At 37.9% G+C, this 13,763-nt stretch overlaps 1 pseudogene; it reads right to left on the reverse strand.

Annotated features, from left to right (window-relative positions):
- Positions 1 to 12,552: 12,552 nt before the first annotated feature.
- LOC143386403 (transcription factor JunD pseudogene) lies at positions 12,553 to 13,484 on the reverse strand (annotated as a pseudogene).
- Positions 13,485 to 13,763: the final 279 nt, after the last annotated feature.

The raw sequence follows: 13,763 nt of genomic DNA on the forward strand, positions 1-13,763 counted from the left end.
AGTCGATGAAGCTGAGACCAGAGCTGAAATTGTCCTCATCCTATCTCAGGCAGGATCTTGGTTGTTGCCTGTCCCCCAGGGCCCCTATTTTGAAGATTCAGCTCTCAGGATGTCCCTAGGGAGCTGCAACACAGAGGCATGTCCTCAGGAGGGCTCTGTAGGTGATGGAGGCCCAGGATTGTCCCTAATTAAAAAAGAGCAAAGCCCATACCAAGAAAGTGCCCTGTATACAGAAAACACTTTTATAAAGTTATAAAATTTTATAAAGGCTCAAGGTTAGGTTTAGGGCTAGGGTTAGGGGTTGGGGTTGGGATTAGGGTTAGGGTTAGGGAATCATATGCCTAGCTCCTAGATGCAGTCAGTGCCTTCGTTGGAGCTAGTAAGGCTTGATGAGACCCTGGTGGAAGCGCCTGCATCCGGATCTTGCCAACACCACCCCTTCCTACTCCTCTGGCTCCCGAGGCCACGGGGAGCCTTGGCGGCTTCCCTCCAGATGGGAGAGGCAGAGGCGGTGGCCTTAGGGCCTCCTCCACCCAGGCAGGCCCAAAAGTAGCACAGCTGCTCAGACAGTAAGGCACAGACTCACAGAGAACCACGAGATGGAGAGCAGAAACCAAGGATGCCCGCATGCTGGTGGCATGGGAGCAGGGGCTGAGGGTGAGGCCGAGATCCCGGCTCCAAAATAGCAGCTGCAGGGACCCTGCATCTTCCCGCAGAGAACAGCTTGAGCGGCTCCCGCGCTGCTGAGGCCTAAACACTGGCTGGCTGAGAAGCCTGACTGTCACTGCCAAAGTTGGAGCCCCCCAGCGATGCCCGCCTACCCCTCCCCTCTGCTCACAGCACCTGCCCAGCCGACATCATCCTCCCTGAAGTCGCTGATGTTGCACCTATTGCCACTATTTAGGCCGCCTCCACCATCACGATCCAGAGCACTGTCACTCCTCAGTGCCCTACTTGTGTACATCATCACGCAGCGACGTAGGAGGCGAAGAGGGAAGAAGGCTGGTGGAGCCGGCGCTCTTGCCGCACGGTCTGCTGGGAAATGTAGTTCAGTGCCAGGTAGCAGAGGCGCGGAAACAGTGGCGCCCACCAGGCAGAGGCACAAAGCCGGGTGGCGGAGCTGATGTGGGCTGTAAAGGAGATCCTGGAGAGAGGTTGATCTTGAGCAAAGTGTCCTCCTCCCACTCTGCTTCTCTCCATCATGGTTCAGCTGGCAGAAGGTGCATGTGAAACCAAAGACAGGAGCTGGTGATGCTTTATTATGATGAAAAAAAAAAAAAAAAACAGCAAACCTGGGGTTGAATAAACATTGTCCATGAACCTTAGGCCAAAAGCAGAACTGGAAAATACATTCAGCTTACCAGTGTTTCTTCAGACACAAGGGCTTTCCTGCCACGCTCACAGGGCTGGAATTCTAGCTTCCCCGCTCTGCTTATTGGACTTTGGAGGACTCAAAACCTTCTGGGCCTTGGCTTTCTCCTCTATAAGGGCAAACTTTAAAATCCACCTTATAAAACTACAGTGAGGAGTAAATGTGATCAGCTGTGTACAGCACTGGGTGTATTCACTGGTATGCAAGAAGCACAGTAAATGGTTGCAGTTTAACCTATGTACTTATCCAACATTATGGATATTTCTTGGAAGCATAACAACATGTAAAGGGACAATAATACAGTAGTCCTACATTCATGTAACTGGTTCACTGAAAGATGTACCAGACCATAAATAAGAGGAGGAAATCCACAATGAACCTGAACCCAGTTTTTTTTTTTTTTTAGCTAAAACAAATAGTTTATTGGGAGACAACTCAGCTCAAGAAAATCTTATTACTACTACAGTATTTCTTCACCAAGAAACGTTTATTTTTTCCCCCTATGACATGGTAACCGGCTGCCAATCATAAATTAGCAAATAGAGAAGCTGCTGGCCTTTCACCAATAGATGAATAATATCCACTAATTGCAAAACAAATAAATTTGGTCAAAGTCCATCCTGGATTGAAAAAAATAGCCTTCCTTTATTCTTCAAAAGGTAAGACAAAGGATCATGTAAAGATGACAGTGAAAGGAAGATAGGTAGTTTTTAGGTGGGTGGTGGTGACTTGGTGGCTACTTAGAACAAAGCAGCCTGTTCGGGAAAGGAACATTAATCAGGCACCAGAGGAAATGCATGTCAATCAGTAGGACCCCCTGGACAAACCTGGAGTTCAGCCAACTCCCCTGACCTACTTCAAAGGGACAAGGGACCCTAAAAACACCTTTCCTGTCCCAAGTCCTGACCTTCCTATAAGCCCCATAAAAGTCCAGTCCAGTCGAGCTCCCACATGGTTTCTCCTCAGACACTTCTTCTGTCCACTCAGTGGGTCTGATCAAGTTCCACCTGCAAGTGATATCTCAATAAAGCCTCATTCAGCAGCCTCCTTTGGTCGTTGATCACCTCGCCTGATCTGACAGTAGTTTTATGTGTTTACTTTGTATAGAAAAAAATGAGGTATGTGCTATGATATCTATTTTGTTGAGAGTAGTTTTAGATCTCCTTGAGCTTTAACATATCATGTGATAATTATTATCAAAAATTTTATTAGATAGAAAAATAATGTTAAAGTAGTGAGGTTCACATTCTACTATGTACAGTCACAGCTGGAGAAACTCAATAAATATGAATGCAGGGTTCAGATTCTAAAAAAAAATGCTTCTTGATACTTACGAGTTGACTGGCTCAGTTGAGTTGGCATTAAAAGAAAAGAGAAAGAAAGAAAGAAAGAAAGAAAGAAAGAAAGAAAGAAAGAAAGAATCAAAATGGTATATTTTCTATTTTGTGCACTTTACCATAACAAGAAGTTCACAATGACCTTTTTTTAAGTTAAGTGTAATATTTCCAGTGCAGAAGAACAAACACCAAAGCAATCAGTAAATATACTAGAACAGAATGGAATAGTGATAACAAGAAAATGGGAAGAGTAGAAATGGGCAGATTAAAAGAGTTCATTGCGGAGCACAAAGGCCAAAATGGAGAAATCACTCCTGGTACTTCTATGGCACACTTAGGTAACTATTATTGAAAATAACATAAAATGTGTTTCAAAAAAATATCTACACCTGGCAGGTGGCACATGCCTATAATCCCACTGACTTCAAAGATTGAGGCAGGAAGATCATGAGTTCAAAATCAGTCTCTAAAATCCTGTCTCTAATTAAAATAACAAAAGAAGGCTGGAGGTGTGGCTCAGTGGCTAAGTACCACTGAGTTCTAACCATAGCACCAATAAATTAATATATAAATAAATTTTCAATACATAAAGATAATTAACATTTAAAGAGATGAACTTACTTATTAATATAATTTGACTACTACTACTTATGTGTACTGAATTATCATAATGTACCCCATAAAATGCATATATAAAATATATATTAAAGAGTTACCAGTAACTTCATACACAACTGTGAAAAAGTTCTCTAAAATAAATAGAATTTCATGTGTCATGATTCAAAAGATATCAACATATAATTTGTATACTTTCTAGAAATTTTAAAGCATTTTAGAGAATTTGGTTCAATCTTCTTACTTTTTTCCTTTTCTTGCCCATGAATCAAACCCAGTAGTGATTAACCATTGAGCCACACCCCCAATCACTTATTTATTTATTTATTGAACAGTGTCTCAGTAAGTTGCTTAGGCTCTTCCTAGGTTGTTAGAGAATGGGCTCAAACTTTTGATTCTCCTGCCTCAATCTCCCAAGTAGCTGAGATTACAGGTGTGTGCCACATTGCAATGTATTCAAAGAAGGAGGAGGAGTTCTAGCTATGGATTCAATTAAACATCAGTCCATGCTGCTCACTTTTTCAAGGGTATGTTGCCTTATTTAGCAACAGTTTCTTCATTTTCTGGCTTATATGTTTCACTAGAGGTCAAAGTGTAAAATTCAAATGATACAGAAATATATGAAAATGTGTGGCCATAGTAATTCATGCCATAAAAATTATGGATTTGTAGTATTATTTTATTAACAAAAAATATTAAAGTTGCATTTCTAAATAGATGTCTGCATTTTTTGTCACTGAAAATATCAAAAGATATATTGAGGGAATTGTTGAAATATTATATGTATATATCTTATATTCTACTGTCTCATAATATTGTTCCTTTTGTGTGGTAATTTTGGATTTAAATTATGATGTAATAAAAAACTGAAAACTGAGAATTGGTTCAGGTAACTTGTAGAAAATTTGCACATGTATATATTCTAATTAATGAAATAATCAAAATACAGAATAATAATTACTCAATTAATGATTATGTTCAATTAGTTGAAATGGTGGGATACTGTGACACAAGAGTTACAGTGAATGACAAGTATAAAAGAGAGGAAGACATGAACAGACCCTTCACAAATAAGCTATATAAAGAGCTTGAAAACATCTGAAAAGATTCTAAACAACACCTGTCAAATGGGAAACAAAATTAAAATTAATACTACATTCTTTAGCCACTAATAAATAGCACACACTAACACAAAACCCAAGAGTAACAAATACTGATTGGTTGTGGAGCAGAGGTATTCTTTTTGATTGTTGCTTGAATGCCAACACAGTCTTCTGGGAAAGAAGTAGTGTATTTTTTATCTTTAATAAAGTTACCATATTATCCAGTGATCACACTTTCACATTTTATGCTACCAAAACTTGATTCTTCTCCTGATGCCAATTTAATAAAGAAGACATGCTTTTTTAAAGAGAGAGAGAGAGAGAGAGAGAGTGAGAGAGAGAGAGAGAGAAAGAATTTTTATAATGTTTATTTTTTAGTTTTCGGCAGACACAACATCTTTGAATATGGTGCTGAAGATCTAACCCGGGCCACATACATGCCAAGCGAGGGCACTAGCACTTGAAACACAACCTCAGCCTGAGGACACGGTATTGAGAAAAAGGAATAGCAGGTATATTATTGCTTTGCTAGTAAAAAAGAAGCACAGGGGACTCCAGTTCCCGAGGCTTTGATTCTGCTCATCTGAGGAAAAAAAAAAAAAAAAAAAAAAAAAAAAAAAATATATATATATATATATATATATATATATATATATATATATAGTGTTTGTATGTGTATTTTTTAAAAAAATAATCCATTCAACAAGAAAAGAGCAGCATATTAATTAGCTCAACAACCAAAATAAAACTTAAATGCATTTGCCAAAGTAAAAGAAGCCAGTGTAGTAGAATAAGACAAGGTCAGACACCACAGGAGAGTACATTTATTTGGCTGCAGCCAGGTTCAGAGAGAAAACTTTTCACTCTACTCAATTAATTGGCCTAAAGGCCATTTTCAGGATGTTTTACTACTTCAAACCCAGTGTATAGGGAGAGGTACTCAGAGGTTCAATATCTACAGAAGTTCCCAGCACAACATGTTCTTGGTAAATTAACAACACAAAAGTACTTTTTTTTTTTCCTCAAGGATCAACACATGAGAAAGAAAGAGCTTTTTTTACCCCCCTTCCCCCCAAGCTTTTGAACCATTACAATGGAGCCCAATTAGTCTTTGAAATGTAAATATCCCTGTGAATATCTCTGGCCCAAAGACAAAGACTTTGTTACAATAAAAGCTCACTTTTTCAAATACACTTCCCATTTGAAAAAAAAAATCACAAACTATATTATATCATTGCAATAATAGATTGCTCAAAAATCTTGTGAAAATCAACTCAGGAGTCTGCAGGAATATTACAAGTCTGTGGGAACCTTGAGTAACTTAGTGAGACTTTGTGAACAAAAGAGGCAGGAGATGTATCTCATTGGTGGACCACCTTAAGGTTCACTTCCCTATACCAAAACTAGTACAACAACAACCTGAACAACAGACATCCATCAAATAACATGAAAGAGTACTTTATGAGAAGAGAATGCTTCCATTATGTAAAAAAAAAGAAGTGTTGGGCACCATGTGAAACAATTGGAAGTTACCCACACTGCTGTCAAGTATATAAAGTGGTATAGTAGGTATAGGAATAAAATTGATGATTGCTAAAATTTTAAACATAGAATTACGACATGACCTACCAATTTATACAGCTGACCATGTAGACAAATCTCAAAAATATTAAGAAAAGTAAACAAAATCAAACATGAAATTTCACCTGTGCTATTACTACATTTATATTAAATATCCAAAAATTGGAAATCATAGAGTTAGAAAAGAGAGTTGGTTGCCAGGGCTTGGAAGGTATGTAAGTGAGTGTTTGATTAACCGATTACATGGTTCATTTTCAATGATTAAAATGCTTAAAACAAGGTAACTGTGGTAATTATACCACACCACTGTAAATGTCACTACTTAAATTATTTTTTGATAGGCACTTTTATGAGAATTAAACCTCAATAAAACTAATAAGAAAAAAAAAACTTAAAAACACTGAAGTCTATACAATTATAGGTAGAAGTGACAGAAATGAACTACGGAATTGGACATAGCTTTCTTATCTTTGTATTTGAACACATGACCAGAGTGACTGCATTATGTAGAACCAAAAATATGGAATCCTAAATACAATACGTTATACTCCATGTATTTATAATATGCCCAAATATTCCCTATCATCATGCATATCTAAAAATCAAATAAAATAAAATAAAGAAAGAAACTATGGAGTTATAGTCTCCAAAATATACTCTGCATCACCAAACAAAAGCATGGATGGTAACACTAGATACCAGAAATCAAGAGCCTTCTCTGTGTCAGGAAGTATTCTTGATTCATTATTTACTTAGTTCTTATCTTCACACTATCTTCCTGATTGGAAGATCTCTTATCTAACAGATGAGTACAGCATGTTTGAGGGATGACTGATTGTTTGAAGGTCACCATCTATGCAGACTAAGGCTCTGAAAATTAATTTGTGTGATTTCCAATTACTCTATCATGTACCACAATACAAAGTCAGTACGTGTTGTTGTTGTTTTGTTTGTTTTTGTTTGTTTGTTTTTCCCTGGTGGGAAGAGGAAGCAAGAGGTAGAAATTACTACAGGGCACCAAGAACCATCTGCATAAACTATCAATATTAAAAACTTGATTTTGGTCATTGTTACACTGGTAAAAACGTATATCCAACATGACAAATTATGACTTATGTATGTATAGTTTATTGTATTTTAGTATTATCCTAATAAAATTGTTTCAAATTTGAATGAAAAAAATGAATATATGCCTGCAAAAAAACCAAGTGTATATTTAGAAAGAATAGAAAAGATGCTGAATATTAAAAATTTATTAAGTAATTACCAATTAAACACACCTATAAAAGTTTACAAAATTTAAAACTTGACAATATCAAGAGCTGGCAAAGATGGGGAATAAGAAGAACTCTTACACATTGCTGTTGGGAAAACAAAATTGGACAGCCACTCTGGAAGACAGTTCGGTGTACACTTAATATGGCCCACTAATCGTATTTCTCAGTGTTAATTCAATGGAATTGAAAGTTATGTCCACACAAAACCCACATACAAATATCCACAGCTTCTTTATTCATGATTGCAAAGAAAAGGAAGCAGCTAAGAGAAATTTCAGTAGCTATTTACCTGTTATTAATGTGAACACTGTGATAAATCTATACACTGGAGGGTTATTCAAATTTTTTCAAAAAATAAAATTTACTATTAAACATGAAAAAACATGGAGAAATCATAAATATATACTGCCAGAAATAATATATTGTCTGAAATGTCATATTTGTATAACTCCAAATCTATGACATTCTGGAAAAGTCAAAACATTAAAAATGTTAAACATTGCCAAGAAATCAGGGGGAGTAGAAGATGTTTAAAGAGGTGAAGAACAGGGATTTCTGGCATGGTGAATCCACTCTGTAAGATGCCATCATGGTGAAAATTGACATTATTCCTTGTCAATGCTTGAAAATATGTAAAATTAGTGTTTTAATAAATAATTCAACTATTTATTGCTATTAATAATTATTTAACACCATAATTATTGGCAAATTATTTTGATTTTGTGCTTTCATAAAAAGTTACTCAGTAATAAACAAAAAAATTGTGAAATTCTGAATAAGGGAAAGCATATGGGAACATGGTACTATGTGCTTTGTTTTTCTGTAAATCTACAAGTCTTCTTAAAATAAAGTCTGTTAGTTAAAACAATCAAAGAAGAGTTGGTGGTTTTCCTAGCCTCAAACATGCCTGGCTTAGGACTGGCCCTCAACAATGAAATTTGTACTGAGAATTAATAATTTCCAACAACTTTGTTTTTCTTTTGTTTCTTTTCTTTCTTTCTTTCCTTTTTTTTTTGCATTTTTTTTTGTGAAGTGGTGCTGGAGTTTTCCTACAAAAATCAAGAAAATCTATTTCTACAATTTTCACGATCTTTTTAGAGAACAGTGAACACAAGACCTTAGTGAATAAACTAGTACCTTATTAAAAAGATGCTTATACATCAATAAAAATGATTATTTATCACTCTGCTCCATGGGTAGTAATTCTTTGAATTCTAAGGAAAATATGTTCTAAACTTATTTTACTACAAATAATGATGAGAAAAATATGTGAGATTTTTTTTTAAGTCCACCTCACTTCCAATATGCTACCTATAAAATGAGATTACTTTTTTTGTACTTACCCAACAAATCTCTGGTTGAAATAAATGAAGATAGTCCAAGTAAAGAGGTGTGCTGATACACATTAAGGGGCAGATAAATTGTGAGTGATATTACTTAGAAACACAGTCTTATTGATCAGATAAATACTAGGCATTTGATGATACTGAGAATTCCATATGCTTTCTCCATATTTTCTTTATAACTTAATTTTTCCCATGTAGATCTTTCATTTCTGAGCTATGGTAGTTACTAACACTATTCTACCAGAAACAGATAACAGGGTCCATGAGTCATTTCTGTCCAGATTAAGTTACCTTATGCTCACAACAATATTTAGTAGAGTTGGACATGACCAGGGCCAGTCAGGACCTTCTTTTACATTTCTCAACCAAGGTTAACAGAAAAGAGTCTCTCATTTTGGTTCCTAGAAGGAAAAGAGAAAATTCTGCATGATTGGCATCTACAGTTCATTTTTTCACAGTTCTTAAACTACCTGCTCATGGCTAAGCTGAACTGTAAAGTAGCTGAAGAAATTATCTTAAAGCACAGATTGGTTAAAAATGACAATGGATATCTGCTAAATATTCAATTTGGTGAGGTCGAGAGAATGAGAAGATGGACTACAATGGGAAGGGGTAATTGGAAGAAAAACTGGCTTCCTCAGAAAGAAGGTGCTTTAACCTGTCTTCATTCCCACATGAGTAAAACCATTAGTCAAATGTGTTCCTTCCTTTCTCTCTTCTCTACTTTTTTCCTTTCTCATTTTATTGGTTATTTCCTTCTTATCTCTCACTCTACATCCCTTCTTTGATTTATTTCTAAGAGAAGATGTCTCATTTTACTCATCATATTTACTTCTCACAAACTACTAATTTGGAAAATAAAGCTCAATGGGAGCCATATACATTTATATTAGGCATCATTACTCTGAATTTTTTTCAATTGTAAAACTTGAAAAAATATATTTTAAGAGTATACACACTCACATAAAACATTAGTCTTTTTGTTTGTTTGTTTAATTTATTTTCTTATACAACAAGCCATACATGTCCAGGGTCTATTGAGAAGCCTTAAATTGTTTTGCTAGGAACAGAACCAAAAACAAACAAATGAACAAACAAAAATCACAACAGTAATAAAAACCAAATTATTTTCTAATACATTACTGACTTTTCTGTAATAAGAACAGTTTATAATAATTAAGATAAAGTTATTTTATCTTTCTCTGAAAAGTATTCAAACTTTCAAAGGAATTTTCACTGATTTTTTTACCCAAATATCAAAGGATGATTTTGTTCACTGAAAACTTTAAAGAAAAAAATTCCTTTCAAAGACAATTTAAATTCATTCAATGAATGACAACAGACTTTGGGTGTTCAGGTAAAGTAAGCATTTTCTGCAGAAAATTTTGTAATTTTAGATGAAAAAGGTAATTGGATCATCAGAGTACAGCTTTGCTCCAAATATCTGAATCCACACATTGATGTCAGGATGGCTAAAGCTTGGGAAAAAAATGAAAATTTTCTTGAAAAAGACTCAAAGCCCTGGGCACCTATTTCTTTGTATTCATGTGTCTTTCAGGCACTGAGGGACTATTCTGGAAGAGGCAGCAGAGTTAATGAATATTGCAGCATTATTCAAAGTGTAGCCATTTATCTGAGAAGACTTTCTGTTATTAATGAATTCATTCATAGAAAATAGTCATTTTTCCTTCTTGGTCATAGATGTGTCAAAAACAGTTTAACAAGTTGAACTTGACAGTTCATTCTACCACAGCCTGGTTTATTAGTTTCCTTTGAGATGAAGCATTTTATTGAATTTATTAAAATATGTGTGTAAACTATTATATTCTACTCTGTCCTCAGCAGCAAGAGAACTGATGATCTATTTGCTTAACTTTGTTTCTTTCTACAAAACATCTGTGGGCTTCACATTTGGGTTTCCAGCTAAATTCAGCATGATGTTTACGATAGAGCTCCTTTTATTTCCCTATTTCTTAACACTGTAATTGTATCTTATATTCTCCTACTCTACAAACACCTAAGTATCTTAGTGTTGTAATTATACTAACACACACACACACACACACACACACACACACATATGAATAATGTTGATTCCACCTTTCATGGAACTTAGCTTTTAATTCAGAAGTATTTCATAATCTTCATCCTGCTCTCATGGGGGCTGCGTCACTTCCCTTGACTGATCCTCTTGTGTTTTATTTATTTCAAAGGTTTTCACATTTATTTCAGGAGAATTTTGTCAAGAGTATGAATGACATTACACTCCATTACCAAGGAATTTGATAATATTGGAGAGTTAGAGTGTTAAAATATTTTATCCCATCATTTCATACTTCCATGTAGAGACTCTGATAGAAATTATAGTTACTTTAAGTGTTGTATGGATCAAAAACTTAATATGTGGGCTAAAAATTTTGAGTAAAATATCCTAATTGAAGTCATGGCTGTGTTATTTAATGAAGTTTAAACAAGTGACCACAAAACACTGGAAACACACACACACACACACACATACACACACACACACAGTGTGTGTGTTTAAAGAAAAGAATCTTGGAGGTGTCGATCCTCTCCTGGGGAAAACAAAACATGTTTAAAAAATTGTTATTTGAGGACTAACATTTGTCAAAGCACGCTAATGTTAAGGTAGGCATTTCTGCTCTAAAGCATGAAGTCTTGAGTGTACTAGAATAATTTTCCTGAGGAAGGGTTTATTACAAGCCTAACAACTAAAAAAAAAAAACCCATTATCAGAAAAATTCTCAGCCCAGTTCTAAAAGAAATTGAAAAAGAATGAACACCAATTCTTCTAAAATTATTTTATGAAATAGAAAATAGCAAAACCTTCTAACCTCATTCTATGAAACTAATATCAACCTGATGCAAAAACCAGACAAAGACACATCAAGAAAAGAACATTTCAGACCAGTATTCCTGATGAACAGAGATGTAATAATTCTCAATAAAATTATGGCGAACAGCATACAAAATCATATTAAAAAGATTGTACAACATGATCAGTGGGCCTTTTCCCAGAGATGCAGGGTTGGTTCAAAAAATGGAAATCAATAAACATTTTTTAAAAATAAATAGATGTAAAGCAAGAATCAAAAAAAATAATATCTCAACAAATGCAAAAAAAGCATCTGACTAAATACATGGTCAAAACACTAGAAAACTATATATAATAGAAAAATATCTTAACACTATAAAAGCTGTCTATGGTAAACACAAGGGAAATATTCTTCTTCTTCTTCTCCTTCTTCCTTTTCTTTAAGTAAGGAGATTCTACTGAAAACAGAAAACCAAACAAAAGATCACAAACAGGAATTTGGACTCCTAGCAAAACAAAAACAAAGAACAAAAAGGACAGGAGCAAGGGGTGTCGGGAGGACAAAACTGGGTAGCAAGAGTGAGGGAAAGGTGTGATATATTTTTTTTCTTCTTCCCATTTCTTTTAAAAAAGTCAACACAAAGAAACACAGGCACACACAACAGTTTGTTCCCGAGTAGAAACATAAATACGGAAGAATAGAAAACTCTGTTCTTCTCTCTTCCAAAGGCAAAAAAAAAAAAAAAAAATAAAAGAGTAAAAGAAAAGGCAGGCTGGAGGCTGCGCCTCACAGAGCCCCTTCCGTGGCAGTGTATAGAAGGGGTGGCTGGGTCTTGGGTTTATGTGACACCTGGCCGCAGCGCAGGGAACAGAGGCAGTGCAAGGGGGTCATGCGCTCGCCCCCAACACCACAGGAGCAGGGGCTCCAGCTTGTCAAGTCCAAGGCGTCCTCTCCAAGTCTTGGGCACCCTCTTGGAGGGGGTTGCCAGGGCCGCACCCTACCAACTCCTGGGAGCTCAATCCCCGCCCTCTGTAAGTCCACCCCTCAACAGGAGACTGGACGCGGATGCACCCTGTGCTTGGGCTCAGTACCAGGGCACCTAGTGCTGGGGTAGCAGCTGGCGGCTGTTGTTGACATGGCTGAAGACATTCTGCTTGAGCTGTGCCACCTGCTTGGGCAGCAGGCTCCTGGTGGACGCCAGCTCCGTGTTCTGGCTCTTGAGCTCTTCACTTTCCCCTCCAGGTAAGAGATGTTCCAGCTTGCCCTTGGGGCACTTGGAGGCTGCGATATTTTTGAGCAGCTGCTTGGACTCAGCCTTTATGCGCTCCTGCATGTCCATGTCAATTGGCAACAGCAGGCTCTTGCCAAAGCTTGGCAAGTCGGGCACCATCTGTGGCTGTCCTTGAGCATAGCCAGGCACAGCGGCCCCAGTACACCACTGGCAGGCAGCGGCAGTGGGAAGGGAACAGGCTAGAAGGAGAAGGTGACAGTTGCAGTATCCCCAGCACCCCCAGTGCCATCCTTGTAGTGGCTCAGGTTTAGGAAGACCGGTGCCCGCTGGGAGGGTGACCCCCGATGCTGTGCCAGAGTGTCCTTCTGCGAGACCGCAGCAGCAGCCAGGCTGCACCCAGCCAAGCTGCACCCAGCCAAGCTGGTGCTGCTTGCTCAAATCCTCTGGGGCCTTGACAAAGTCCTCGGTGAACTCCTGCTCCTCTCTGGCCACCATCTTGGGTAGAAGAACTTCGTGCTCCTCAGCATGGTTGTGACCATCCCATTGGTCTGGATGGTTGGTCAGCGTGGTTGGACCAGCCCCAGGTCGGGCTGGAGAGCAGGCTGTCGGGCGACTGCTGGGGGTGCAGTCTGCGCAGGGCGCCAGAGGTGGCGCCACCATCACTTGTTTGCTCAGGCTCAGCGTCAGCTGTCATTCTTCACCACTCTGCCTGCAACGCTGTGTGGGGTGCCCCAGGGACAAGCGGGCCAGGTACGCAAAGTTGCTGCTGCTGCCACTGACGCCATTGCCCAGGCTGCTTAGTGCCTCATCACCTTAGAAGGGTGTTCTCAGTCTCCGCATCACCATTGCGCCTGGTGGGGGAGGACTTTCCATGGCCTCCCCCCCTCCCCTGCCCATTCAGCCCTGTGCCCATACAGGCAGTGGCCGCTGCGCCTGGGCCTTCTGTGGCGGCTCCTCAGAAACATTCTTCTTTTTTTTTTTTTTGAGAGTTTTTCATATTTATTTTTTAGTTATTGGCGGACACAACATCTTTGCTTTGTATGTGGTGCTGAGGATCAAACCCG

This window comes from Callospermophilus lateralis, unplaced genomic scaffold (genome assembly GCF_048772815.1).
Source record: "Callospermophilus lateralis isolate mCalLat2 unplaced genomic scaffold, mCalLat2.hap1 Scaffold_197, whole genome shotgun sequence".
NCBI classification, from domain to species: domain Eukaryota; kingdom Metazoa; phylum Chordata; class Mammalia; order Rodentia; family Sciuridae; genus Callospermophilus; species Callospermophilus lateralis.